The sequence below is a fragment of the Zootoca vivipara genome, chromosome 6 (genome assembly GCF_965207765.1).
Source record: "Zootoca vivipara chromosome 6, rZooViv2.hap1.1, whole genome shotgun sequence".
Taxonomy (NCBI): domain Eukaryota; kingdom Metazoa; phylum Chordata; class Lepidosauria; order Squamata; family Lacertidae; genus Zootoca; species Zootoca vivipara.
Genome location: NC_142589.1, coordinates 92,046,433 through 92,073,846, shown reverse-complemented (window position 1 = coordinate 92,073,846; position 27,414 = coordinate 92,046,433). Strand labels below are relative to the sequence as shown.

At 48.4% G+C, this 27,414-nt stretch overlaps 1 protein-coding gene across 5 annotated transcripts in view; it reads left to right on the top strand.

The window, feature by feature from the left end:
• The first annotated feature begins 595 nt into the window (after window positions 1-595).
• Window positions 596-27,414, top strand: part of SBNO2 (strawberry notch homolog 2) — a 100,886-nt gene continuing 74,067 nt past the window's right edge. Inside the window, exons 1-2 of one of the 5 annotated variants that reach the window (XM_088673041.1) lie at window positions 4,299-4,433; window positions 24,023-24,137. The gene's annotated coding sequence lies outside the window, so the exon portion shown is untranslated. Of the gene's footprint in view, window positions 757-4,254; window positions 4,434-9,671; window positions 9,693-24,022; window positions 24,138-27,414 lie in introns of those variants that run through there. The other 4 variants (XM_060275329.2, XM_060275328.2, XM_060275331.2 and 1 more) reach the window with 4 other exon arrangements.

The window sequence follows — 27,414 nt, the reverse complement described above, 5'->3', positions numbered from 1 at the left end:
ACGGACCCTCCAAGTGTCCCTCTTTTCCTGTGACAAATTCTGGATTTACAGAAGCCGTCCCAGTTTCTGATTTTATCCCAGAATGTCCCGCTTTTCCTTAGGATGTCCCTATTTTCATCAGAGAAATGTTGGAGGGTCTGGAGTTATGTGACCCCCCCCTTCCCCCGAGCCAAGGAGATAAGTAACTATACAACCTTTAGAAGACATCTGAAGGTAGCCCAGTATAGGGAAGTAAAAAAAAAAGTTTAATGATTTATTATGTTGGAATAATAATAATTATTATGGAACAGGACGTCTCTATTTTCATTGGAAAAATGTTGGAGCATATGTAAGGAGAAGTGTGCCAGTAGGGTTCTGGCCCACACTCTCAACTGAGAGCGACAGCCTCAGAGAACCACACAGACAAAAGTCCCATGCATTATAGAATCACAGAATTGGAGAGTTGGAATGGGACCACGAGGGTCATCTCGTTCAACTCCCTGTAATGAAGAAATCTTTTGCCCAACATTTACAAAAGAGGGGATTCTAAATATTCAAATAAACAAAATAAAATAATGTCAACGATAATAAAAAAGACTATTGTTTCCTTTTGTAGGGTGAACGCTTCTGCCACTTCCTTCTGCAGCTTCAGGGCTGACAAAGGAGAAAGTGAAACTAGATATTCTGGTGAAGAAGTCTGACTTTGTGTGGAGAGTGAACGAATCCTTCTGGATCCTCAGTGCGGAAGGAGCAAGTCAGAGAAGCCCGGCTTCCCAGGTAAGGGCAGAGATCAGATTGGGGATGGTTTAAGACCCCCTAAGATGGGAAGTAGATGGGGATCTACTGAGAGGTCTCTGGAGGATCATAGTTCAGTGGCAGGACACCAGCCTGGAATGCAGAAGGATTCAGGCAGAAGGACCCGGGCATGCTTAATTTATGCAGACTCATTGTTTTTTAATATCTCTTTCAGTATGCACAACACTTTAACAACCTATTGTATAATGAAATAGATAAATAGCAGATTATAAATAATAATAAAATAGCAAATAAATAATCCATCAACAGGTTAATTTTATTTATTTCTATTCAATACTTATGGCCCACGCTTCAGTGGATGTTTTTAATCCCAGACTTGGGAAGTAATAAAAATAAATAGAGAAAAACAACAATGGTTACAAAATTTCACAAAACCACACAGACAGGTCCATTAACTGACAAATTAACCATTCTGTCCTAAGGAAAACTACAAGCATAAAAATTTAAATGTCCAATTAAACCTGGGTGAAAGACAAGCACAAGACAACGTTAAAATTCAAAAAGATTAAACAGCCAATGGCAACAATTTTAAACATATGGTTTTAAACTTATGGCAACAACATGCCTACTGCAGTTGTTATATGAATAATAATAATAATAATAATAATAATAATAATGTCAATTAATCAGTTGGAATGAATTAATCAGAATGAAATGATCAATGAACTAAGGTTTGTTTAACTATGTGGCAAGCCTGGGAAAAATTGGATGTTGATGTTGTTGTTGTTGCTGCTGTTGTAGTTTTTCTTCCTTTCTATACATTTTAAAGAACAGGCAAGCTGCGATAATCAAAACACAACTTTAATATTAAAACACAATTAAATTAAAAACAGGTTAAGGCAATTTAAAATTACAAAGTGTATTATCATTACTGACTGCTGTTGCTGTCTAGATCAAAACAATTAATAAAAAATCTCTGCACGTGTTCCTTAAGCTTCATTACGAGCTCTGTGGCCCCGCCCACTCCCCTCGACTCTGCCCCATTCAGCTTAGCTAGCTAGATAAGGGTAAGAATGATGAAACACGTCCGGATTCCATTCGACAGCCGCCACATCCCGGGTCGGGAGCTCCCTATTCTCTACGTCACTCTCCACAACAGTCGGTTATTCGTGAGACCCTGGCGTGAGACCCTGAATCGCAGGGTCGTGGGTTCGAGTCCCACGTTGGATAAAAAAAAAAGATTCCTGCTATTGGATTACTGTACAGTATTAGATTCCTGTTATTAGGTGATCTTTGGGATCTCTTTTGCAATTCTGTGACACCGCCTAAGCACCTCCCATCTGAAGCCCCGCCCCCAAGTCTATTGCCAAAGGGGCCTCTCCAACTATAGAGATGGTACGTGGTGGATCGCTGCCTAATTTTTGCGCGTCCCCGTCGGATACCGGAAGTCGTGCGTAGTCCACAGGGGGTCGTCGGGGCGGGAGGAAAAATGGCGGCCATCCTTAACTTCAGTTACCATAAGGCCTCGCAAACGGGCCTTCTGGCCGGGGCTGATGGGAGTTGGAGTTCAGCCTGCGGGCTTTTCCATGTACAGTATACAGTTGTTTGTTGTTTAGTCGTGTCCGACTCTTCGTGACCCCAAGGACTATAGCACGCTAGGCACTACTGTCTTCCACTGCCTCCCGCAGTTTGGTCAAACTAATGTTCGTAGCTTCGAGAACAGTATACAATACAGTACTTGAGTGTTATCATATAATCAGGCTTCCTCAAACTCGGCCCTCCAGATGGGTTTTTGGCCTACAACTCCCATGATCCCTAAGCTAGCAGGACCAGTGGTCAGGGATGATGGGAATTGTAGTCTCAAAAACATCTGGAGGGCTGAGTTTGAGGAAGACTGTATATAATAATGTAGAACATATTATGTCACCAGATGTCAAAGAAATAAAAAACTACTGTACAGTATCTGACTTTTAGAAGACATCTGAAGGCAGCCCTGTTTAGGGAAGCTTTTAATATTTGATGAATTATTGTATTTTAATATTTTGCTGGAGAGTGGCTAGGGAAACCCAGGCAGATGGGCAGGGTATACATAAAATATTAATATTACTACTATTATTATAGCACACGAATCTACAAAAGAGATAACACAGATATACATAACATACAAATGTAGATGAATTTTGTATCCTATCCTATATAATAATGTCCAAGATGTCCCTGCGTCCAGTTGTCCCGTGTGTCCCTGAGGTACTGCGCATGTACCCCAGATACACAGGGATTGGACAGCAGAGACTGCCCGCGCGCACTCTCCCCCCCCCTCTGCCTCCTCCAACCGCCGCTCCCGCCGGACAACGCCTCACTGCAGGGCACGTCAGGGAAGCGAGGGTGGAGGCCGGCGAAGGCCTCCTCACAACCCTCCCTGGCCCGTGAGGAGCGGCGGTTGGAGGAGGCGGGGGGGGGAGAGTGCGCGCGTCCTTCCTGTCGGCGGCTGGGGGAGAGGAAGGAAGGAGAAAGCGCTCCTCCGTTCCTGTCCCCCTGCCGCCGACAGCAAGGACGGGTCCCAGGGTTCGGAGAAGCGCTGCGCACGTGCTTCTCCGAACCCTGGGAGGAGGTCTTGCTGTCGGCGGCTGCGGGAGAGGAACGGAGGAGGAGAAAGCAGCGCTTTCTCCTCCTCCGTTCCTGTCCCCCTGCCGCCGACAGCAATGACAGGTCCCAGGGTTCGGAGAAGCTCTGCGCAAGCGCTTCTCCGAACCCTGGGAGGAGGTCTTGCTGTCGGCGGCTGCGGGAGAGGAACGGAGGAGGAGAAAGCAGCTGTCCCCCTGCCGCCGACAGCAATGACAGGTCCCAGGGTTCGGAGAAGCTCTGCGCAAGCGCTTCTCCGAACCCTGGGAGGTCTCCTTGCTGTCGGCGGCTCCTTGCTGTCGGTGGTGGCAGGGGGACAGGAACAGAGGAGGAGAAAGCGCTGCTTTCTCCTCCTCCGTTCCTCTCCCCTTGCTGCCGACGCAAGCGCTTCTCCGAACCCTGGGATGTCTCCTTGCTGTCGGCGGCTGCGGGAGAGGAACGGAGGAGGAGAAAGCAGCGCTTTCTCCTCCTCTGTTCCTGTCCCCCTGCCACCGACAGCAAGGAGAGGTCCCAGGGTTCGGAGAAGCGCTGCTCAAGCGCTTCTCCGAACCCCAGGATTCTAGCGCCCGTTATTAAACGGGCTGAAAACCACTAGTATATTATAAAAGGTAATAATGTAGATAAATGATATAATACAATATATATTGAAAGCGTATTGTAAAAATATCCCTGCGCGATTTTATCATTTCATATTTATTTATTTAAAAACAAAAAACAAAACAAAAAACCACAGCCCCTCCCGCCTCCTCCTAAGCAGGAGACGCAACAGCATGTCCTGAAAAGGGAGGGAGGAGTTGTTGACACGAAGCCGGAAGTGTCGTCACAGCTCGACGGCCGCTCCCTTCGCCCCATCCCTCCCGCTCCCTTTTCCGGAACGGAAGTCCGCGCCCGCCTCCTCCAAGATGGCGAACCCGGAAGTCGGCGAGAGCCCGAGCCAGCAAGCCGAGGGGAGCCGGGAACCCTGAGCTCGGGCTGAAGCGGCGGCTGCCGCCTGGCCTCGCTCCTCGCCTCCGTCCCTCCCTCCTCGCCCGCCGGACTTCACGCGTGTTAGTCGGGAGGAGGAGGGCGAAGTCAAGGTGAGAGCGACCCCCTCCCCTCCCCCTCGGCCCCTCCCCTCCAGTGACGTCAACAACGCCCCTCAACCCAGCCCCCCACCTTCCCGCTCCCTGCTCCCCTTCTATCTGCTCCCCTTTCCCTCCCTCCCAAGCCCCTCCCCTTCCTTGACGTCACTATACCCCCCTAGTTCAGCCTCCTCAACTCCCAACTTTTATCGGGTAGGGGGTGTCTGTCTTCCCCTACTTGGCCCCCCTTTCCCCAAACTCTGGTCCTCTTTGAGTGCCCATGGGGAGGCGGTTGATTGGCAGCTGGAAGGTAGCCCCCCTCTTCGTTTCCCTTCCCCCCCAAAAAACTCGTCTTATTTTGTGGGGGGAAGGTTATTCCAAGAAGTTCCAAGGAGGGAGCAATTTGGGGGTTGTGTTTTTTTGGGGGGTGGGTGGGGATATAGGGAAGCCCAAGGAGACTCCCTCTCCTCCCGCTCTTAAAGGTGGATTGGTTTTGGGTTGGTGGGGGCCTTCCTCCTAAGGCTTTCTGCTTTCTCCTAAGGCTTTCATCCTACAAAGGAGGGTGTGTGTGAGAGAGACACCCCCCCCCTTTCCACTGTAACTTAATTGTCCAGGGGTCCTTTACCTTTTACCTGCCTCTTATAAAACAATCCATCCCACTTTAAACAGCCACTGCTTCCCTGCTTCCTCCCCCAAGAGAGTCGGGAACAGTAGTTTGATAAGGGTGCTGAGAGTTGTTAGACCCACTCCCCCCCCCCGCGGTTCTACTTTTTCCAAAGGTCCCCGAGAAGAGGGGTGGATTGTTAAACCTTTGTAGTTTTGTGGGGGAGAGGGTCTCCTAATGGTCGTGAACTAGAGCTCCCAGAAGCTCCCTGTGGAGGAAGCTGGGACGGTTTACAGTGAAATGATACCGCTTCCATGGTTCTGGCCAGTAGATGGTGTTGTGGTGGCGGGAGGGTCAAGCAGGAGAAGTTTTATTCTGACTCTCCACAAATTTTCACTTGTTTCTGTTCACTAACCCAGTGCCCCCATGTGTTTCATTTGTGTGTGTGTTCCTTCCTGCTTCCCCTTGAGGTTCACTCCGTTTCCTCTTGCTTCTCCACAAATTGGGGGGGGGGAGGAAGGAACAACGACTATTTGGTGATCGAGGGACCTCTGTGGAGGACTTGGGGGATAAAGCTGCTTCTTTGGAAACTGAATACCGTCGGTGCGCATTGTTACATCATATATATGTATTTTAAAAAAGCAAAGAACTCTGCTTCTACAGAGGGGTCGGGAAGCAAAAGCTTAACTAGTCTTAACTAGTCAACAACCCCTCCAGTAATTGGAATGGGAGGGGGCAACAGGCTTCCTTCAAAGAATCCTAGAATTGTAGAGTTGGAAGGGACCCCAGGGGTCATCTAATTCAACCCCCCTGGAATGCAGGAATCTGAACTTACTTCCTCCCCTCCACCCCATTTCTTTCTCCCTACTCATCCTCCAACCCCTCCTTAGACTTATTGGTCAGCGGCTGGACAGAGAGACCTTACGCACATCTTTTCTCTGAGCCCTTCCTGCCTGCGCCTCATTTTTCCCCTCCCCAGACTCCTTTATAGGGGGTCTCCTGCAGAAGGACAGAGCACCCTCTTCTCTAATGGTTCTGTCACCCTCTGCATCCTGACCTCCCTTGTCCATGCTGTGAACAAGGAGGGGGCAGATTCCCTTGGCTTCCCAGAGACTTATCGCTTCCTCTTGTTCCCAGATCGCAAGAAGTAGCCTGGGGATTTGCAGGAGAAGATAGACTTCTCTCTTCTCTTCCATGTGACTCATCCTCTTACAGTGTTCCTGTAAGCAGACCTCATAGGCCGTACTGACCCTGTCCTGGTTATCTCTGTCCTGAAGGAAGCAGTCTTGGTGCTTGGTTCCTCCTGCCCCCCCCCATTGAGTGGTTTCTCAGCAGGGGTGTGTTCTTTATGAGGGTGGAGCAAATGCCCAAATGTCCCTTTTCCGTATGCTGGGACAGAGACCTCTCAAAATACAAGCCGTTCCTTTTTTAAATAAAAAAATCCTTGTTAAGCTTTCAATCCTCAGGCCAAAGGGTTGGAGGGGGCAGCACTTTTGCCTTTCGGGTCTTGAGGCCTGAACTGGTTAGAGATCTGAACAAGTCTCTCCCCCCCCCCACTCCTCTGCTGAGCAGAGTTCTCACTGGGGCAGGTTCTCCTTAATGACGGCCAGCTTTCTTGGCCCCACAGAAATGGGTCTCACTGTTGGCCCGTACTTGGCCTGGCCCCGAGTTTTTGGAAGCCGGCTGGACAGGGGAAGGAGTTTGTGTTGCCCTCAAAGACTTCTGCACATGGGGCTGGCCTGCTGACTCCGAGCAGGGGAGTCCCCCTTCCGCCTGTCGCGAAGACACCACTTCTCCTTCCTTAAAGAAACACACGGCTCTTCTTTCTTGCAGCCATTCCTTCCCCTCGTCTACTTCCTTCTCCAAGAGAAGGCTGTAGCTCTCCAGCAGAGCACCTGCACTGCATGTAGAAGACAGGGCTGCCTGAAGCTGACTTAGCTCGGTGTCCTCTGCACTGATCAGCTGTGGCTTTCCAGGATTTCAGCTCAGGAGCCTTTCCCCGGCCCTCCCTGGAGATGCTGGGGATGCGAACCTGGGACCACCTTCGAGCAAAGCTCATGCTCTCCCACTCAACTGCACCTCTTGCCTCCACCTCGATAAGAGTTAGATTTTCCAGGAGGGTTTGCTCCCTGCTGTACATAGTTTTTCCTGTCATTTCTCCCCTGCCCCATGGCTCCTCATTTGAGATCCTTTTTTGTTTCTTCCCCCTTTTTTGAAAGGTGCGGTGATTAATTGGTTGGAAATCTCCAATGAATTAGCACCCCTGTAGTAAGCCCAGCTGTTTCATTTCCTGGAGCGCCTTCCTTAAAAGGAGCCCACAACACCCCCTCAGGGCCAAGGGTGTGGCCAAGCCCAGTTAGCAGCCTGGTGCCCTGAAGGCAGCTGGCTCGGGTGTGGCAGGTCAGCTCTTTCAAACACTGGTTTGCTGTGCCAGGGACACCAGGCGTGCCACAAACTCCTGACCTCTTCTCGGGCTGTTGCGACATGCTTTGGCATCTGCGTGGCCCAGATTTTGAAACGGGGGCCCACTGACATTCCTGTGTTGCAGGGGTCCCTTCCAATGCTTTGATTCTGTGACGCTGCCCCGGTTTTGCCTTCCAGCCTGGAAGGCTTAAGCTTGCTCTGCTCCCTTACAGCCAAGCCGTGCGGACAGCATTAGGAGGCACAGGAATATAGAAAGCTACAGATGAATTGTAAACAGGTTATAACGTTGGCAGGATTATTGTAATAACCTATGAATAAATGAACAAACTAAATTAATTTGGATATTAATTTGGATATTGGGTATTAAGTAAATTGTGGCAGTGAGTCCCTTAAGCTAATTATGTTTAGTCTGAAGATGTACTTTTGCCTCTTCTTGTTCACCGAGCCTCTTTCCTGGAACGTTTTCTTTCCTTCTGAGTTGCCTTGTATATATTGTTCTTCCTCTATTTTAGGGGGTTGGACTAGAATAGAATCATAGAATCATAGAGTTGGAAGAGACCACAAGGGCCATCCAGTCCAACCCCCTGCCAAGCAGGAAACACCTTCAAAGCATTCCTGACATATGGCCATCAAGCCTCTGCTTAAAGACCTCCAAAGAAGGAGACTCCACCACACTCCTTGGCAGCAAATTCCACTGCCAAACAGCTCTTACTGTCAGGAAGTTCTTCCTGATGTTTAGGTGGAATCTTCTTTCTTGTAGTTTGAATCCATTGCTCCTTGATGACCCTTGATACCCCTTTCCAGCTCTGCAATTCTATCATTCTGTGAGGTCAGGTTCTGTGAGGTGCATGGTTCTCCGTTTACAATCCATGCACGGGGGAGACACCAAAGGGGGCTGTCCCTTTGGAGGTGGAAGCCAGCCCACATTATAGTCTTAATGGGGATGGTGTTATAACGGGGGTGGAGTGGGTATTGTTTATTTGGGGTGGGGGTGTTTTAAATTGTTCTTAAGTGTTACTACAGTCATACCTTGGTTTTTGAACAACTTAGTTCTCGAAGGTTTTCGCTCCCAAATGCTGCAAACCTCCCAGAAGTGAGTGTTCCGGTTTGCGAACGTTCTTTGGAACCTGAATGTCCGGCGGGGCTTCCGCAGCTTCCGATTGGCTGCAGGATGTTCCTGCAGCCAATCAGAAGCCGTGCTTTGGTTTCCTAACGTTTTGGAAGTCGAGCGGACTTCCGGAATGGATTCCGTTCGACTTCCGAGGTACGACTGTATTTTGCATTTTTTTGGTTCTCTAAGACTATACTACTACATCCTACTACTACATATACTACATCCTTTTAAATGTGTTTGTGGGAGGGGGTTTGTTGTTGTTTTTCGTTTTGACCATTTGCTTGTGTTTCGAACCACTCAGAGGTCTTGTGATGAAGGGTAGTAAATAAATCTTAATAATATCCTCCAAACAACCCTGCGAGGTAGGTTAGGCCGAGCGTAGGAAGTTGACCAAGGATTGCCCAGTGAGCAGAGTGGGATTGGAACTTGGGACCTCTGGGGCTATCATAAATGCTGGTGGGTGTTTCTGAGCCTGCGCCCTTGCTTCGACATGAAGGAACTTGCAGTCAGCCTCCACGTAGCCAGGATTAGGCGCTGGGGTCCCTGTGGCTTCTCGTCAGGCTTGAACCCATCGTGCGTCGTCTTTAGAAAATCAAGTCATCACCTCTTATCTGACTCTTCTCCCTGCGAGGGTTTTACGTCACTGTCAGCAAAACCAGCAAATCTGGCTCTGTTCAGCCCTAGGGCAGGGCACGGAGAAACCCTGGATTTTTCAGCAAACGAGGCATGCCTTTTTTCTCTTGCCGGAGGGAGGCCTTCTCTGCACGACACGGGAACTGAGTTTACTTTAGGTTTCTTTTCTTCATGGCACAGGGAGCCGAGTGCCTAGCTGCTGACATCTCCCCCGGAAGGTTTTGTTGCAAAGGAATAATTGAGGCTCGGGAGGTGTGCGGAGGGGGACTACTTTGAAGGCGGGTCAGGTGTGTTGAATGTTGACTTTGGCAAGGAGGCCCCGATACGCTTGGGAGAAGCTCTGAGCTGCCTGTCCCAACAGAAAATCAGGTTCCAGGAGGAGCGGCACGCGGGAAGGGATCCCTTGCGCCGTCGGGGCTCGCGGATCTGGGCGGCTGCGGGGATGTTTGGGCTCGGCGCGGCTTTCGTGAAACGGCCGGAGCAACCTAGGAAACAGACGGTATGCAGTTTTCTTTCAGATCCTGGCATGGTTTAGGACTACCTGGTGGCAGGTTCTGGGTGTTCATCGCCAGCTTTCAGAATGTGGGGGACTCACCTGGGAACCTTTTCCGATGGGAACATAGGATGCCACTTGCTGTCAAGCCAGAGCCGTTTGGTCCATTTAGTTCAGTATTGCCTGCCCTGACTGGCAGCGGCTCGCCAGGGCTTTATGCAGCAGGTTCCCCCCCCCCCAGCCCTCCCGGGAAATTGAACCCTGGACTTTCTGCATTCAAAGCAGGTGGCCTGCCACAGAGCTATAGAACGAAGCCAGACTCCAGTCCTTGTGGCTTTGAATGAAATAAATAGGAATGTAGGAGACTGTCCTATCTCCCAAAGGAGAATCATAGAATTGTGGCGCTGGGAGGGGCCCCAGGGGTCATCCACTCCAACCCCCTGCAATGCAGGAATCTTTTGCTCAACATGGAGCTCGAACCCAGGGCCCTGGGATTAAGAATCTCATGTTCTTAATCTCATGGTACATCCAGCTCAGAAACATCTGTACTGACGGGATGCGACTCTCCATGGTTTCAGGCTAGGGACCTGCATTTATATATGTGTTACATCCTGTTGGCATCTGTCAGTCTCAAGAGACAATGGTGCACACCTCCGGGGGTGAAGTCAAACAGCTGTGCTAGCAGCAATGACATGACCTCCCTGTATTAATTGCACGCTGCCCACCTGACTCTGTCGTGGATACTTTAGTTGAGATTCCTGCATTGCAGGATGTTCGACCAGACGAACCTCGGGGTTCCCTTCCAACTCCACAATTCTATGGTTCTGTGATTCTCATTCTCTGGCTTCATCCTGCTCCGGTTGCTGCAGCGACAGTATTTGCAACCGGAGCTCGAACGATGGAAAAGTCGAGGAAGGGGTGGCGTGACAAAAGTCTGCAGAGTCATGTAGGGCAGAGCTCGCCGCCATCCAGTGAAGCTGAGTGTTGGGTGATTCAAGATGGGATATAAAAAGAAGTCTTCTTCATGCAGCACGGAATTAAATTCTGGAACGCTCTCCTGCGGGAGGCAGCTGATGACCACCAACCAGGATGGCTTTAAAAGAAGATTAGACAAAAAGAACGCCAAACCTGAGGGAGCATGGTCCTGATAGTCCTTTTTTTGGATTTCAGATATTGCATGATTTCTCCCCCACCCCATAATCACAATGAAGGTAAATGAAGGTACCAGCGTTCCAGTGTTAGAAACTCAGATATATAATGCAATTGCCAAATGACACCTTAAACCTGTGTTAAGGTCACACAACACAACAGAATGTCTAGGCACCGGGTTGGCTTTTTGTGTGTGTGTGTGCAATTAAGTTTGTTGCTGTTTATTTCCTTTCTATATGTTTCAAAGAACAAATTGCAATAAATCCAATCCAAGCATCAAGGAAAATACTTCAGATCAGGGATGTTTGGCTTCCCCCATTCACCAACCTGGAATCCAGAAATCTCCCATGTGGTCACAATTGGACCCGCCAGTCACAAAACATGCCTGGCGCCTGGCTGATTTCTAACAGTGCACTGGTCTGGTGTTGGTCCTCCTCTCTGATAATTTGAACCCGTGTTGAGGCATCCAGCCTTCCGTCTTGGGGGAAGCATCTTCACTCTGGAACTCCCTGCCTATCGACAAGTGCCATTCCTGTTTTGGGCACTTGCTAAACCCCAGACATGCAGAACGTCGATGGCGTTTTATAATCTTGGCTTGTCGTTGATTCTATCTTTTCATTGTCTTTTTTGCAAACCACTTTGAGGTTTTCTGGTTGTTGTTTTTTTAAAAAGCCATCAAGCAGCGTGTGAACTGTGTGAAATAAATTTGCTTGCACAGAAAGTGTTGACGTCCTGGGCATTGACCCTCGCAAACCCACCGCCTTCTGTAGCGATTCCATTGTGGGCCGAAGAAACCCAAAGTGTCTGTCTTATGCCTCTCCGGTCTGGTGCATGGGAAATGAGTTTTGTGTGGAGCTTGGCGTGAGAACTTAAGTGATAAAACTTAAGTGCCCTGTCTTTGGATGAAGCTCACCCCCCTGTGACTTTTAGCACCCGGTGTATTGATGTTTAAAAGTGCAGGGAGGCATCTTGGATTCACGCTGCAGCTAAAAGGCATGGAGTCTTGGGCTTGGGTGCTCTTCCCTGCAGATGGGAATCCTGACAAGGAAGCGATGCCTGTGGACTTGGTCTGCTTGTTACGTAGGAATCAGGGTGGATAAAAATCAATGTTGTTGTTTTTAAATAAAAAAATCGGATTTTTAAAATTTTAAATTGGATTTTTTTTATTTAAATCAGATATTTAAAAATTTAAATCTGATTTTTAAAATAAAATGCTTTTTGGAGAAAAATATTTCTAAAGATAGTTTTCTATTTAAGTTACATTAAACTCAAAAGGCTATTCATCAGGAAATAAGGATTTCAAAAAAGTTTCTCCATGTGTGCCAAAACTTAGCCTTAATGTTTGGTTTTTTAATTGCTTAACCACATCAGTTAACAAAACATGGATACATATGCTATAATGTTATTGTTTTAGTTAAATAAATTGTTTAAATTGTTATTAAGGAAATGATTATTTTTCTCCTTCCAATAAAGCACAGCAGAAATGTTGTCCAAATATAAACAGTTAACTTATTAAACCTCATAATAGTTTCATAATTATCTGTCTATGTGTTTTTAATAGTATATAACCAAATCAGTAATTTTTGATATAACTGTAAAAACTACTCTGAAAAATTATTTTTCCAAAAATGAAACCTTCATCTGGCCTGGCTGTAAATATTAAGATTATATACCAGCAAGAATGAGTCGTTCTGTTTAAAAAAATAAAAATTAAATCAGGTCTTACTGTAGTGATTTAAATCGTAATTTAAATCAGTTTGATTTAAATCAAATCCACCCTGGTAGGAATCCTCTAGGTGTGAACCTTGCATCGACTGCTAACTGATGTAGGGCATTTGTAGGGCGCAGGGAAGCAGCTTTTGCTCTGGGCGTTCTGCTTTGTGTTTGCGCAACCGAAACGGAGAGAAAGGACTAGATAAGCAAAGGTGATCGGGTGCTCAATGGGAAACACCAGATGGGGTGTGGTCCGGCAGGGACTGACTCACTGGAAATGAATTCTCCTCCCGCCATGGCATAATCCTGGAAAGTTGCAGGCACCTCTTGATGTGGTTGATTGGCAGCGAGATCAGGGCAGGCAGGAGGAAGTGTGCTTTTAAAATAACCAGCAATTAACAGACGGGGTTGGCTGCCAGGGCATGTTTGTGATTGTCGCTACCTTAGATGAGTTTTCTCAAATAGCGAGAGAGAAGAAGAAGAAGAAGAGTTTGGATTTGATATCCCGCTTTATCACTACCCGAAGGAGTCTCAAAGCGGCTAACAATCTCCTTTCCCTTCCTCCCCCACAACAGACACCCTGTGAGGTGGGTAGGGTTGAGAGACTTCAGAGAAGTGTGACTAGCCCAAGGCCACCCAGCAGCTGCATGTGGAGGAGTGGAGAAGCGAACCCGGTTCCCCAGATTACGAGTCTACTGCTCTTAACCACTACACCACACTGGCTCTCAAGCGAAAGGAGCAGGCTGATTCGTGGTGGTCTCCGGGCAGTTCGGTCTCCTCTGGTGCCATTGGCGGTTTTAGAAACTCAGGTATACGAGCTAGGTGCCAAATGGCTCCTTAAAACAGGGTTGCGGTCACCAAAATGGAATGTCTAGTTGCATCAAGTAAAACAAGGGTCTTGTTTTTCAAAGGATGGACTGACTGTGATCGATTCTCAGTTAAACATCCGGTTTAACTGCCTCCCAGCTCCTGCCAACCTAGCAGTTTGAAAGTATGCCAGTGCAAGTAGATAAAGAGTTACCGCTGTGGCAGGAAGGTAAACGGTGTTTCCATGTGCTCTGGTTTCCGTCACGATGTCCCGTTGCACCAGAAGCGGTTTCGTCATGCTGGCCACATGGGCCCAGAAAGCTGTCTGTGGACAAACACCGGCTCCCTCAGCCTGAAAGCGAGATGAGCGCTGCAACCCCATAGTCCCCTTTGACTGTACTTAACTATCCAGGGGATCTTTACCTTTAAACAAGCAAGGAGTATTGTTAGAGGTCAAGGACCACATTTCAGATACCCCCTTGGAAAGAGTTCTACAGGCCAGTTGGAGAAGCTGCCTTTGGTCCCTGAGCCATAGTTTACAGCAGTGGACAGAATCTGAGGGGATGCTCATCAAATCTGCAGGTGACACGAAACTGGGAGGGGAAGCTAATTCTGCAGAAGACAGAATCAGAATTCCAAATGACCTTAACAGATTGGAGAACTGGGAGCAAGCTAACAACATGAATTTCAATAGGGACAAATGTAAGGTGCTGCATTTAGGCAGGAAGAACCAGATGCACAAATATAGGATGGGGGGGGGGGCTTCTGGCTTACTAGCAGTGCATGTGAAAAGGATGGACCACAAACTTAACGTGAGTCAACAGGGTAATGCAGCAGCAAAAAAAGTTCATGCTTTTGCCTCAAAGAAGTCTAGTGTCCAGATTGAGGAAGGGAATAGTGCCACTCTCTTCTGCCTTGGTCAGACCACACCTGGAATCCTGTGTCCAGTTCTGGGCGCCACAATTTAAGGAGATTGACAAGCTGGAATGTGTGCAGAGGAGGGCGACCAAGATGATCAAGGGCCTGGAAACAGAGCCTGATGTGGAACGTTTGAAGGAGTTGGGTATATTTAGCCTGGAAAAGAGGAGACTGAGAAGAGATATGACAGCCACCTTCAAATATCTCAAGGGCTGCCGCATGGAAGAGGAGCCAGCTTGTTTTCTCCTGCTCTGGAGGGTAGGACTCTGAACCAATGGCTTCAAGTTACAAGTAAGGAGATTCCGGCTAAACCTTCAGAAAAACTTTCTGGCAGTAAGAGTTCTTAGGCAGTGGAATGGTCTCCCCTTCCTTGGAGGCTTTTTAGCAGAGGTTGGACAGCCATCTGCCATGGATGCTTTAGCTGAGATTCCTGCATTGCAGGGGGTTGGACTAGATGACCCCGGGGGTACCTTCTAACTATGATTCTGTGATCATCGGTCTTGCAGCTTCCTCTGTCTAATAACACTGAGTGGCTGGAGCTTCTGTTCAGGGGCAGCCTATGTCTGAATGTCAGTTCCTGGGCATCAGTAACAGGGAAGACCGGGTGTGTGTTAACTTTGTGCTCTTGAATTTCGCAGAGCAGACCTTCCCTGCTTTTGGACTACAACCCCCATCAGCCCCAGCATGGTCCCCTCGGTGTTTAGGAATGATGGGAGTCGGAGTCCAGACAGCTTCTGGGGACCCGAGGTGGGCCTCAGCTCGAAAAGGATGTTGTAGAGTTGGAAAAGGTCTGGGAAAGCAAAACGATCAAGGGGTTGGAGCGACCCTGCTAAGGTTACAATATTTTGGGGCTAACGCAAGTAAGAGGCAACATGATAGACACTTACAAAAGGATGCACGGGTAGTGCAAAGGTTTTTATCCCTCTCCTGATGCTGGCACTCACAGGCAACTATCGATGTTTGGAAATCCAGGACAAAAGGGCGCCTTCATGCAGCACAGAGTTAAACTCTGGAACTCATTGCTGCAAGAGGCAGTTGGCGGCTGCCAGCTTGGATGTCTTTAAAAGAGGTTTAGGCAAATTCAGGGAGGAGGAGAGGGCAGATGACCCCCCCCCCGGGCCTCTGGTCTGATCCAGCACATTCTCTCTCCTTTCGAAACACTTTCTTCCTCCTTTATTTTTGCTTATCAGCTGGTGGGAAGGGAGTAGCAAGGAGTGGGTTTACACAGTTGAGGAAGTGGTTTTTCATTCGGAGCAGCTGGGCGAGAGGGCAGCTCTTTTGGCTTAGTGCTGCTCGCATGTTAAGAAGGAGTGTTTTCCTCTCCGCTTCCGGCGCACCTGCGTCTGTGGGAAGCGCCGCGGGTTCCCCGGGCTCCGCAAGATGGGCGAAGCCGGCCTCGGGGCGGTTCAGCACCATGGCGGTGCTTGGCCACCAGTGCCTGCTTCGAAAGCCAAGGGCCCTCTGATTCCATCTCAAGCTAAGCATGGAAAGGGGACAGATTTCTCTCTGCCTGAGGCCCTAGAGAGAGTTAAACTGCGGAACTCCCTCCCACAGGAGGCAATGGTGGCTGCCAACTTGGATGGCTTTAAAAGAAGATTGGGCAAATTCATGGAGGAGAAGAGGGCTATCGAGGGCTACTTGCCACTCTGACTGTGCTGTGTCTCTGCCCTCAAGAGTGGTTCTGGTTCCCAGTTGCCGGAAACCGCAGGAGAGGAGAGAGTCGCTCTCGTGCCCGGATCCTGCTTGTTGGTTTCCCCAAAATGACATCAAAGCTCGCCGAGTCCAGCTGTGCTGCCTGATGCAGGAAATCAGCTGGCGCAGTATTCTTGATCAGGAGCCATTCAGCTAGGGACTATTTTTAAAGAGAGCTGGGATTTCCAGGAAGTCAGATCTCATCGCCCAGCAACGCATTCTGCGGGTTTTCTGTCCTGACATGGAATCGGTAGTCACAGCCAGTCAGAGATGTGTGGCTACAACATCCCAGATAAGATCTGACTGCGGGCCGTAGTTATCAGCCAGTGGAAATCTTCCCGGAGGCTCTGTGTCATCCAAGCTGGGCTGTGAAGTTTGCAAGTGCCATTTTGCATCTTTGTGGGACCTCTGGTAGAAACTCATGAAAGAGCAAAAAGCTCACCCTTGAGCAGTCAGCCCGGAATTGAGCTGCGGCAAGCCAGCAAGCCTTGCCCTTTTCGGCTACTGGTAAAAAAAGAGTGCTCCTTCATTCCCATTTCGCTCCTCTGCAAATGGAGAAGTTGCCTTGAGGAAGCCAAAGGCTTGTCGTGTTTGAATGTTGCTTGCCTGCTTGACTTCTTGTTTGTCATCTTCTAGCATTTTTGGAGGTTCGAGAGGCATCCTCTGTGGTTTTTCCTCTGCAGTCAAATTTTGAGTGGAAATCTTGCTGCTGATCTCCTGGCTGGTTGGCTTAAAAACTATACAACTGGTCCTAGCGTCCAGATCAGGGGAAGCAATAGTACCACTTTATTCTGCCTTGGTCAGACACCCCCTTTCCCACCTGGAGTCAGCGCCGTCTTAATTGCCCCCGGAGCCGTGGTGCGCTGGATCCCTCTGGCGCCCTCCCGCCCCGTTTCCCAGTGCGGTGGGTGGGTGGGCGCCGCGCGGGTGCAACAGGCGCTGCTGCGCGGCGGACTGGTCGGCCAGCGGGTGGGCGCAGCTCGCGGCGCCCTCCTGGCGGGCCGGCGCCATGGTGCCCTGTGCCACCCAGCCTGCACGTAGGGCCGGCTCTGCCTGGAGTCCTGCATCCAGTTCTGGGTGCCACAGTTTAAGAAGGATACAGTGGTACCTTGATTCTCAAACATCTTGGTACTCAAACAACTTGGAACCCAAACACTGCAAACCCGGAAGTAAGTGTTCTGGTTTGCAAACGTTTTTCGGAAGCCAAACGTGCTCCGTTTTGAGTGTTACACTGAGGTCTGTCTGTTTTTGCTATTTATTTTGCGTTTTTGCTATTTATTTTGCGTTTTGGTTTTTGCAGCTCTTTTTTGTTTTGTTTTTGTGACTGTGTGGAACCCAGTTCAGCTACTGATGTATTGATTGTGTGACTGCAGTATGTACATTGTTTCTTGCTTTTCATTTTATGGATCAGTGGTCTCATTAGATCATTAGATCAGGGGTCAGCAAACTTTTTCAGCAGGGGGCCGATCCACTGTCCCTCAGAAGTGGTCAGAGCAGAGTCGGAAGCACTGTGGAGCCACAACACCTTGCTGAGTTATGCTAGAAACAGGCTGGATAAAAATCAATGATTAAAAAATATATTAAAAAATCAAATTTTCTAAAATTTAAATTGGATTTTTTAAAATTTAAATTGGATTTTAAAAACAAAATGCTTTTGGAGGAAAAAGCTTTCTAAAGATTGTTTTCTGTTTAAGTTACATCATAGTCCAAAGGCTATTCATCAGGAAATAAGGAAACTGAAATTGACCTATTCTATGAAGATTTACAACACCTTCTAGAACTGACACCAAAGAAGGATGTTCTTCTCATTATAGGGGATTGGAATGATAAAGTAGGGAATTAAGAGATAAAAGGAACAACTGGCAAGTTTGGCCTTGGAGTTCGAAACGAAGCAGGGCAAAGGCTAATAGAGTTCTGTCAAGAGAACAAGCTGGTCATCATAAATACTCTTTTCCAACAACACAAGAGACGACTATGCATGGATATCACCAGAAGGGCAGCATCTAAACTAGAGATGTAAAATTTCTGGAAATTTTGAAGCTTGGAAAACAATAGAATAGGGAAAACCAGAGATCTGTTCAAGAAAATTGGAGATATGAAAGGAACATTTCGTACAAAGATTACCATAAGAGTGGTAAGGACCTAACAGAAGCAGAAGACATCAAGAAGAGGTGGCAAGAATACGCAGAGGAATTATACTTCTGCTTCATTGACTATGCAAAAGCCTTTGACTGTGTCAACCACAGCAAACTATGGCAAGTTCTTAAAGAAATGGGAGTGCCTGATCACCTCATCTGTCTCCTGAGAAATCTCTATGTGGGACAAGAAGCTACAGTTAGAACTGGATAGGGAACAACTGATTGGTTCAAAATTGGGAAAGGAGTACGACAAGGCTGTATATTGTCTCCCTGCTTATTTAACTTATATGCAGAATTCATAATGTGAAAGGCTGGGCTGGATGAATCCCAAACCGGAATTAAGATTGCTGGAAAAAATATCAACAACCTCAGATATGCTGATGACACAACCTTGATGGCAGAAAGTGAGGAGGAATTAAAGAACCTTTTAATTAGGCTGAAAGAGGAAAGCGCAAAATATGGTTTGAAGCTCAACATCAAAAAAACTAAGATCATGGCCACTGGTCCCATCACCTCCTGGCAAATAGTGTAGAAGGGGAAGAAATGGAGGCAGTGAGAGATTTTACCTTATTGGGCTACATGATCACTGCAGATGATGATAGCAGTCACAAAATTAAAAGACGCCTGCTTCTTGGGAGAAAAGCAATGACAAACCTAGACAGCATCTTAAAAAGCAGAGACATCACCTTGCCTACAAAGGTCCGTATAGTTAAAGCTATGGTTTTCCCAGTAGTGATGTATGGAAGTGAGAGCTGGACAATAAAGAAGGCTGATCACCAAATAATTGATGCTTTTGAATTATGGTGCTGGAGGAGATTCTTGAGAGTCCCATGGACTGCAAGAAGATCAAACCTCTCCATTCTGAAGGAAATCAGCCCTGAGTGCTCACTGGAAGGACAGATCCTGAAGCTGAGGCGCTAATACTTTGACCACCTCATGAGAAGAGAAGACTCCCTGGAAATGACCCTGATGTTGGGAAAGATGGAGGGCACAAGGAGAAGGGGACGACAGAGGATGAGATGGTTGGACAGTGTTCTCGAAGCCACCAACATGAGTCTGACCAAACTGCGGGAGGCAGTGGAAGACAAGAGTGCCTGGCGTGCTCTGGTCCATGGGGTCACAAAGAGTCGGACATGACTAAACGACTAAACAACAACAACAACAACAACAAAACAACAACAAACTCAGTTTTTTTTAAAAAAAAACCCCACACCGTTTAACCATATAAGTTAACAAACATGAATACATATTCTATAATGTTACTGTTTTAGTTAAATAAATTGTTATTAAGGAAATGATTATTTTTCTCCTTCCAATAAAGCAGAAAGGTTGCCCAAATATAAACAGTTAACTTATTAAACCTCACAATGATTTCATAATTATCTGCCTATGTATTTCTAATAGTATAACCAAATCAGTAATTTTTTTATATAACTGCAAAATCTACTCTGAAAATTTATTATTCCCAAAATGAAACCTTCATCTGGTTGTAAATATTAAGATTCTACCAGCAAGAATGAGTCTTTCTGTAAAAAAAAAAGTGATTTAAATCAAGTCTTACTGACTAGTTATTTAAATCGATTTAATTTAAATCAAAGCCACCCTAGCTAGAAAGTCATCTCCGGGAACACGTGTATATTGAAGATTATTGGGTTGGGGGCAGGCGATTCTCCTAGGTTCCTCTGCCAACCGAGCCAGAGAGATGGAGGCCCAGAGACCTTTTTCTGAAGCTGATTTCTCAGAAAAACGAGCGACTGGTATGAGCTCGTAGCAGATGAGGACATCGTTGGCAGTGCTTGTAGGCTTGGGCACCGGTGGGTGACGGGTAAAAGCCACATTGCCAGCTGAGGTTGCTCCTCTGCCCTTTGTGCGGGATTTGGAAAAGGGGGCACCCTCCTCATAGAATCACGGGATCGTAGCATTGGAAGGGGGTCCCCGAGGGTCATCCAGTCCTACCCCCTGCAAGGCAGGGATCCCAGCAAAAGGACAGACGGCCACGCAGCCTCTGCTTGCAATCCTTTGAGGGCATCCGTTCCGCCGCCGAGCAGCCTTTGCCACCTGAAAGTTCTTCTTATCGTTTATCCTTATATCCTGACCTATGAATTCTTAGTTTCCCCTCCCTGCAGATGCAATTCTTAGCTGCAACATATTATGCTTTTATTGAGTCTGTTTCATGGTTTATTGATTGTTCCCCTCCCCTTTCTTAAAAGTGTATTTTTAGTTGATGCAACCGCCCTGAGACTTAAGGTTGCACCAGAAGTAAAACGATTTGGGTCTGCAAGACTTATCTCAGTGGAGACAGGAAGCTGCCTTCTCCCGGGTCAGATCAATGGCCCATCTAGCTCGATATTGTCTGCACCAACTGGCAGCAGCAGCTTCCAGGTTTGTGGGGGCGGGGTGTGTTTCACAGCCTTACCTGGGATTGAGCTACTGCGGATTGAACCCTGGGGCCTTCTGCATGCCAAGCAGATGTTCCGCCACTGAGCAACGCTCCTTTCCCTAAAAACAAAGCAAGACCTTAGTCCTCATTACTTGGAATAAAGCACTGCTTTAAATAGGTACACAGGAAGATGCCTTATATCAAGTCAGAACTGGAGATGCCAGGGGTTTTGAACCCGGGGCTTTCTGTGTACGAAGCAGTGCTCTGTCACTGAGCCACGGCCCCTTCTACGTAGCAGTCCCCCCTTCTTCCCATGTCCCCTCAGTGGGCCTAACAAGCCTCTCCCAGATGGAAGCTAGAATAGTTCACTTGGGATTCCTACATGGTGGGGGTGGGGTGTTAGACTACATGACCCTCTTTGTTGGCTTGGATGGAGAGGGTTGTGTGTTTAGAAACTAGCCTTCTATACAAAAGTGAGTAGTGCCTTCATTGCACTACTTGCCCCTCTGGCCCTGCCAGCCACTGGTATGTGCCCCCCCGGTGGGGAATGCAGCCCTCAGCCTGAGAAAAAGCCCCCCCCCCAACCCTTCTGTACGCCCTGGCCTACCTCACAGGGTTGTTGCGAGGAGGCAAGCAGGGGCAGGACTGTGTGTGACACCCCTTGTGGAGGAAGGTTGGGGTATAAAAGAAGAAGATATAAAGAGATGAGCCCACCTGTCTTGGATGCTTTAGTTGAGGTTCCTGCATTGGAAGGGGTGGGACTGGATGACCTTTGGGGGTCCCTGCCTGTGCCGCGTACTGCCGGCGAAGCACTAAAACTTCTGTTTCCCGCCAACCGCGTTCTCTGAAACGGCACGGCCCTTGGGGGAACAGTTGTACCACGTGCATTTTCAGAACGTATAAATCACTACTCCTCACCCTGACCCTTCGGTTTGCAGCATGTTTTTTTTTTTTTTTTACTGTTGCTCTGCCCGTGGTCCCATCTATCAGAGCCGGCTGAGAGCTTATCAGCTCGGATAATTAAACGCTGCCTCTTTGAAAGCTGCTGGGCACCCCTATAAATGCGCACTGGGCAATCGGATATTGCCCCGGAGGGATCATATTTCGGTGTGCTGGTTAGGGAACGCTGGCTCAGCAAGAGTCTCGCCGTTCGCACGGCTGGAGAAACATTTCAGGTGTCCAGGAAGCGTCCCTGCGATCGTTCAGGGTGGTTAAAGCAAAAAGAGATTGCAGAGAGCTCTCCAAGATGAGCAAAATGGCCAGAGGTTTTCAACCTTTTTGAGTCCACGGCTCCCTTGACCAAATACATTCTTTTTCTGCGGCACCCCTGTGCGCCTCAGGAGTCCAGTTATGTCCCCCCCCTTCTCTGCAGAGCTGGGAGCCCCTCACCCTTTTCCAAACACAATCCCTTGTGGAGTGTTCCCTCAGCCTCCTCTCCCCTCTCCTTGGGAGTCCTCTGGGCAGCACTCAGTTCCCAGGCAGGCCTCACACACAGCAAGCACAAGAAATGCCAGCGTGGTGCCTGCCTGGCCTCCCACTTGTCTGCCCATTCCTAACAGCAAGGACTGGCGGGCTGGCTGGGCTCCCTCGCCCCCTTGCTTTCTTACTCCGAGGCCACTTCAGCCCCTGGCACCCAGCACCCCCTGGCCAGCCCCAGACGCACCATTCGCCTGCGGAGCTTGCAGCCAGGGCTGCTGCAACAAACAGCCATGCAAGCCTTTGGGAGGCAGAGACACGAGAGGGCAGCAGTGGAGGGAGGGAAGGAAAGAGGGATGGAGGCCAGTGTTGCCCTCCGCACCCTTGACCTTCATTCTAGGCACTCCAGGGTGCCACGGCACAACGGTTGAAAGACACTGGCCTACACGGTTCAGAGTGATAGAATCATAGAATCATAGAGTTGGAAGAAACCACAAGGGCCATCCAGTCCAACCCCCTGCCAAGCAGGAAACACCATCAAAGCATTCTTAACATATGGCCGTCAAGCCTCTGCTTAAAGACCTCCAAAGAAGGAGATTCCACCACACTTCTTGGCAGCAAATTCCACTGTCGAACAGCTCTTACTGTCAGGAAGTTCTTCCTAATGTTGAGGTGGAATCTTCTTTCTTGTAGTTTGAATCCATTGCTCCGTGTCCGCTTCTCTGGAGCAGCAGCAGAAAACAACGTTTCTCCCTCCTCTATATGACATCCTTTTATATATTTGAACATGGCTATCATATCACCCCTTAACCTTCTCTTCTCCAGGCTAAACATACCCAGTTCCCTAAGCCATTCCTCATAAGGCATCGTTTCCAGGCCTTTGATCATTTTGGTTGCCCTTTTCTGGACACGTTCCACCTTGTCAGTATCCTTCTTGAACTGTGGTGCCCAGAACTGGACACAGTACTCCAGGTGAGGTCTGACCAGAGCAGAATACAGTGGTACTATTACTTCCCTTGATCTAGACTCCTATTGATGCAGCCCAGAATTGCATTGGCTTTTTTAGCTGTGATGTTGGTTTCGTTTGTGTGTGTTTGTGTGTGTCTCTGTGTGTGTCTCTGCTAGTGGTGGCTGACCCAGGAGCCTTGGATTGATGAAGGTTTCCGCCCAGTGTGTGGCAGCTGCAAAAAAAAAAAAAAAAGGCAAATTCCACGCTAGAGATCGTTAGGAAAGGAACTGAAAGTAAAAGCGCTGATGTCATTAATGCCCTTATACAAGCTTGTGGTGCGCAACTGTGTTTGGAATGTTGCAGGCCGTTCTGGTCACCTCTCCTCAAAAGGGATATTGTAGAGTCGGAAAAGGTTGCGAAAAGGGCAACCGAGGTTGCAGCGTTTGGGGCTTTGTAGTTTTGCGGGAGGGCAAGGAAGACGTTTGTAAAATTATAAAGGGCATCGATTTATCAGGACAGATAAATGTCCCTTTTCACAGAGTGCAGAGTTAAACTGTGGAACTCCCTCCTGCAGGAGGCAGCGGCGACTGTCAACCTGAATGGCTTTAAAAGAGAATTGGGCAAATTCGTGGGGGAGAGAATTATTCAAAATGCATTTGGAGCGCAGAAGGAAGTGATGGTTCTGTGCTTCTTCAACTCCCCTGTACCCCATCCTGTGGACTCCTGGAAGCTCCTGTGGCGAGCGAGACCTTTTCTAACACCACTGTGGTGGGGCTCATTTCTGCGGGGGGGGGGGGGGATGAGTCCGCCTATCGGGACGAGGTGGAGTGGCTCTATGGTTGGTGTGGAGATAATAATCTGGTCCTTAATATTGCCAAGACCAAGGAACTGGCGGTGGACTACAGGAAGAAAAAGGCGGGCATTCAGCCCCTGTATACTGGCAGAGACCAGGTGGAGAGGGTGGCTGTATTTTAAGTTCCTGGGTGTTACTATCGAGCACAGTATGACCTGGAGGGCGAATACCACTGCTCTGGTGAAGAAGGCCCAGCAGAGAATATATTTCCTCAGACTTTTAAAAAAGAACAAGCTGAGTGAGAGACTGCTGGTGTCCTTCTATCTACCGAGGCTCCATAGAGAGCATTCTTGCATAGTGTATCTGTGCTTGGTTTTCCAGCTACACAGTCATGGACAGGAAAGTGCTCCAGAAGGTCATAACCACAGCCCAAAAGATTATCGGTCATCCTCTCCCATCTCTGGAAGAACTATACAACTCCCGTTGCCTTAAAAAAGCAAGTAATATTTTACAGGATTCATCTCATCCTGGATATAGTCTTTTTGCACCGTTGCCTTTGGGCAAGAGATACAGAACAATTAAATCAAGAACGAATAGATTAAAAAACAGTTTCCATCCGAGAGCTATCTTAAATGCTGTAACTAAATAATACCGTATGATCCCGGGAGTTGTGATGGGTGTGTGTGTGTGTGTGTGTGGCTGTAATTGTGTTTTTATATTGTTTTTTATGGGATGGCATGCAATTTCGTTGTACTATGTACAATGGCAATAAAGTATCTATTCTATTCTATTCTATTCTCCAAGTGACCAGGCCTAGGGGATTAAGACAATGGGTTCTTTTCTTTTTATTCTCTTTCCCTTCTGCCCCGGCAGTGGGCAGTGGAATTTGCTACCAAGGAGTGTGGTGGAGTCTCCTTCTTTGGAGGCCTGCAAGCAGAGGCTTGACAGGCATATGTCAAGAATGCTTTGATGGTGTTTCCTGCTCGACAGGGGGTTGGACTGGATGGCCCTTGTGGTCTCTTCCAACTCTATGATTCTAGGAATGTTGACATGCTGCACACAGGAGCAAGCTAGCTAATGTCTCCTGTTGTCTTTAGCAAAGGTAGAATAAATTGCACGGATTTGCTTGGCTTGCTTAAGCTGTGCAGGTCAAAGCAAAATCCCAATGGCCTCAGCTTCAGAAACTTGGTCTACCATAAGATTCTGACATTTCCCCCTGGGTTTTGCTGATAATATACTTTCTCGGTTCCCTTTCCAGCTTGAGGGCTAGAAACTTGAAATGGAATTTTTATTTCCCGCCCGCACATCCCTGGCTGCTGTTCTGGAATTTCTCTGCTCCGCTCGCCTTCAGTATAACCAGGCAAACTTTCTCTTTCTCAACCGGAGCAAGTTTTCTCCGTTGAAGGAAGGTTCACCCTAAATTGAAAATCTTAAGTGTTCCAGGAGCGGGTGGCAAAGCAGATAACACAGGGAGGTCTCTTTTTCCTCTCTCTCTCTCTCTCCCCTCCTCTGCGCTATTGATTTTATACTCTTCATAATAAGTTACCCTTCGTAAAACGTAAGTAAAGGAAGCCCGGCTGAAGCTGCTCTTACGGGAATCGCCGGCTGCAGATTTCCTATCAAAAGCTCTTGCAAAGTTGGGAAAAGGAGGGGGGAGGGGAAGGAGGAGCGAACCCGTATTAAAAAGTAGAAGTAGTGGCTAAAAAAAAAAAAAGACTCCGTTGCAGGTGTAGAAATAAAGAATTGCAAGGACGGGACCAAGAATCTGACTCGTTTCACTTTTCTGACCATCTCAAGCTGCTGAGAAATTCACAAATACAAAAAGTAACAGGCCTACCTCGTTCGCCTTTTGCACCTGCCCTTTTCAGGTACGCTGCCATGGAACACGGAAGCTCCATTGGATCGGCACGGTTCTGTGGCAGAACATCTGCTATGTGTGCAGAAGGCCCCAGCTTCAATCCTTGGCCTCTCCAGGCAGGGCTGGGAAAAACTCCCGGTCCTCAAGAGAAGAGAATCCCTGCTGGCCGTTTTCACAGTATTGGCCTCAATGGACGTGGGTGGCACTGTGCTCTAAACCACTGAGCCTCTTGGGCTTGCCGATTGGAAGGTTGGCGGTTCGAATCCCCGTGACGGAGTGAGCTCCCGTTGCTCTGTCCCAGCTCCTGCCAACCAAGCCGTTCAAAAGCACACCAGTGCTAGTAGATAAATAGGTACCACTGTGGCGGGAAGGTAAACACCGTTTCCGTGCGCTCTGGTTTCCATCACGGTGTCCTGTTGCGCCAGAAGCAGTTTAGTACTGCTGGCCACACGACCTGGAAAGCTTTCTGCAGACAAACGCTGGCTCCCTTGGCCTGAAAGCGAGATGAGCTCCGCAACCCCATTGTCGCCTTTGACTGGACTTAACCGTTCAGGAGTCCCTTACCCTTTACTGTTACCTTTTTACAATGGAGCAATAAGCCTGGTTCCTGCATTTATAGAGCTGCCCCCCCCCCAGCAGAAGGAATCTAGGAAGCCAGTGGGGACTCATTTAGTGTTTTGGCCTGTCTGGAACGTGTTTTTGAACTCTTTGTGGGCTTGGATGAAGGATAGAGAAGTTTGTGTGTTTAGAAACAAGCCTACCGTACCAAAGTGAGTAGTGCCTTCATTGCACTACTTGCCCCTCTGGCCCTGCCAGCCACTGGTATGTGGTCCCCCCCCCCCCCGGTGGGGAATGCCACCCTCAGCTTGAGAAAAGGCTCCCCAACCCTGCTGTACGCCCTGGCCTACCTCGCAGGGTTGTTGCGAGGAGGCAAGCAGGGGCAGGACCATGTATGACACACCTTGTGGAGGAAGGTTGGGGTATAAAAGAAGAAGAGATGCTTGCCTTTACCTGTCTTGGGTGCTTCAGTTGAGGTTCCTGCATTGGAAAGGAAGTTGGACTGGATGATCCCTGGGGGTCCCTTCCAGCTTGACAGCTCTGTGATTCTATAAAAGGCACCACCTTCTGGCCGCCTTTGCGAGCGGGGGAATCTACCGTAAGTCTGAGTTCACCTTTCTCGAACCCCTGTCTGTACAGAGAGAGATTTCTCTCTCCGCTTCTTCATCCTGCTTGAATTATGCAGAACGATTGCCTTTATACGGTGGTTTTGCATAATCTATTCAAAGGGTGGCTCTGCTCCTGGGAACCGGGAACGCCGTTTTCAACATAAGAAAAGAGAATAAAGAACGGGCCTCCTCTTTTGTGAGATTCCACGCCACAGGTATGTTGTCCCAGCTGCCTGAGGGCTAGAAACTTGAGCATTTTAAAAAAATGCTCATATTTCCCCCCCTCCCCCGGCCATCCAACAATGCCGAATTCTACCTCCATTCTACCTTCTACGCCGTGGCATCTCCAGATTTTCATTTTTATTTTTAAAGGGGACTGCAGAGCAGTTGACAGGAAAGACCCCACGATTCTGGGAGAGCTGCTGCCAGTCAGAGCAGGTGACAATTGGGGAGGGACTTTCTGCCGCCCTCCTCAAGGGCCTCTTTCCTTGTTGCCGCCGAAGGGAACACGGAGAATAGCATATGGACCCTTTCAGTTCTCATAAGGTGTCAATATCACTCAGTCTGCAGAGCACGAGGCTCTTGATCTCAGGGTCGTGGGTTCGAGTCGTACGCAGGGCGAAAGATTCCTGCATCGCAGGGGGTTAGAATAGAGGACCATACAAGTTTCATGGTTCTGAAGTAATGAGAAAGGACATCAGCAGTCCCAGAGCTGGGAACACCTGGACGTCTTTCAAGAGCACAGACTG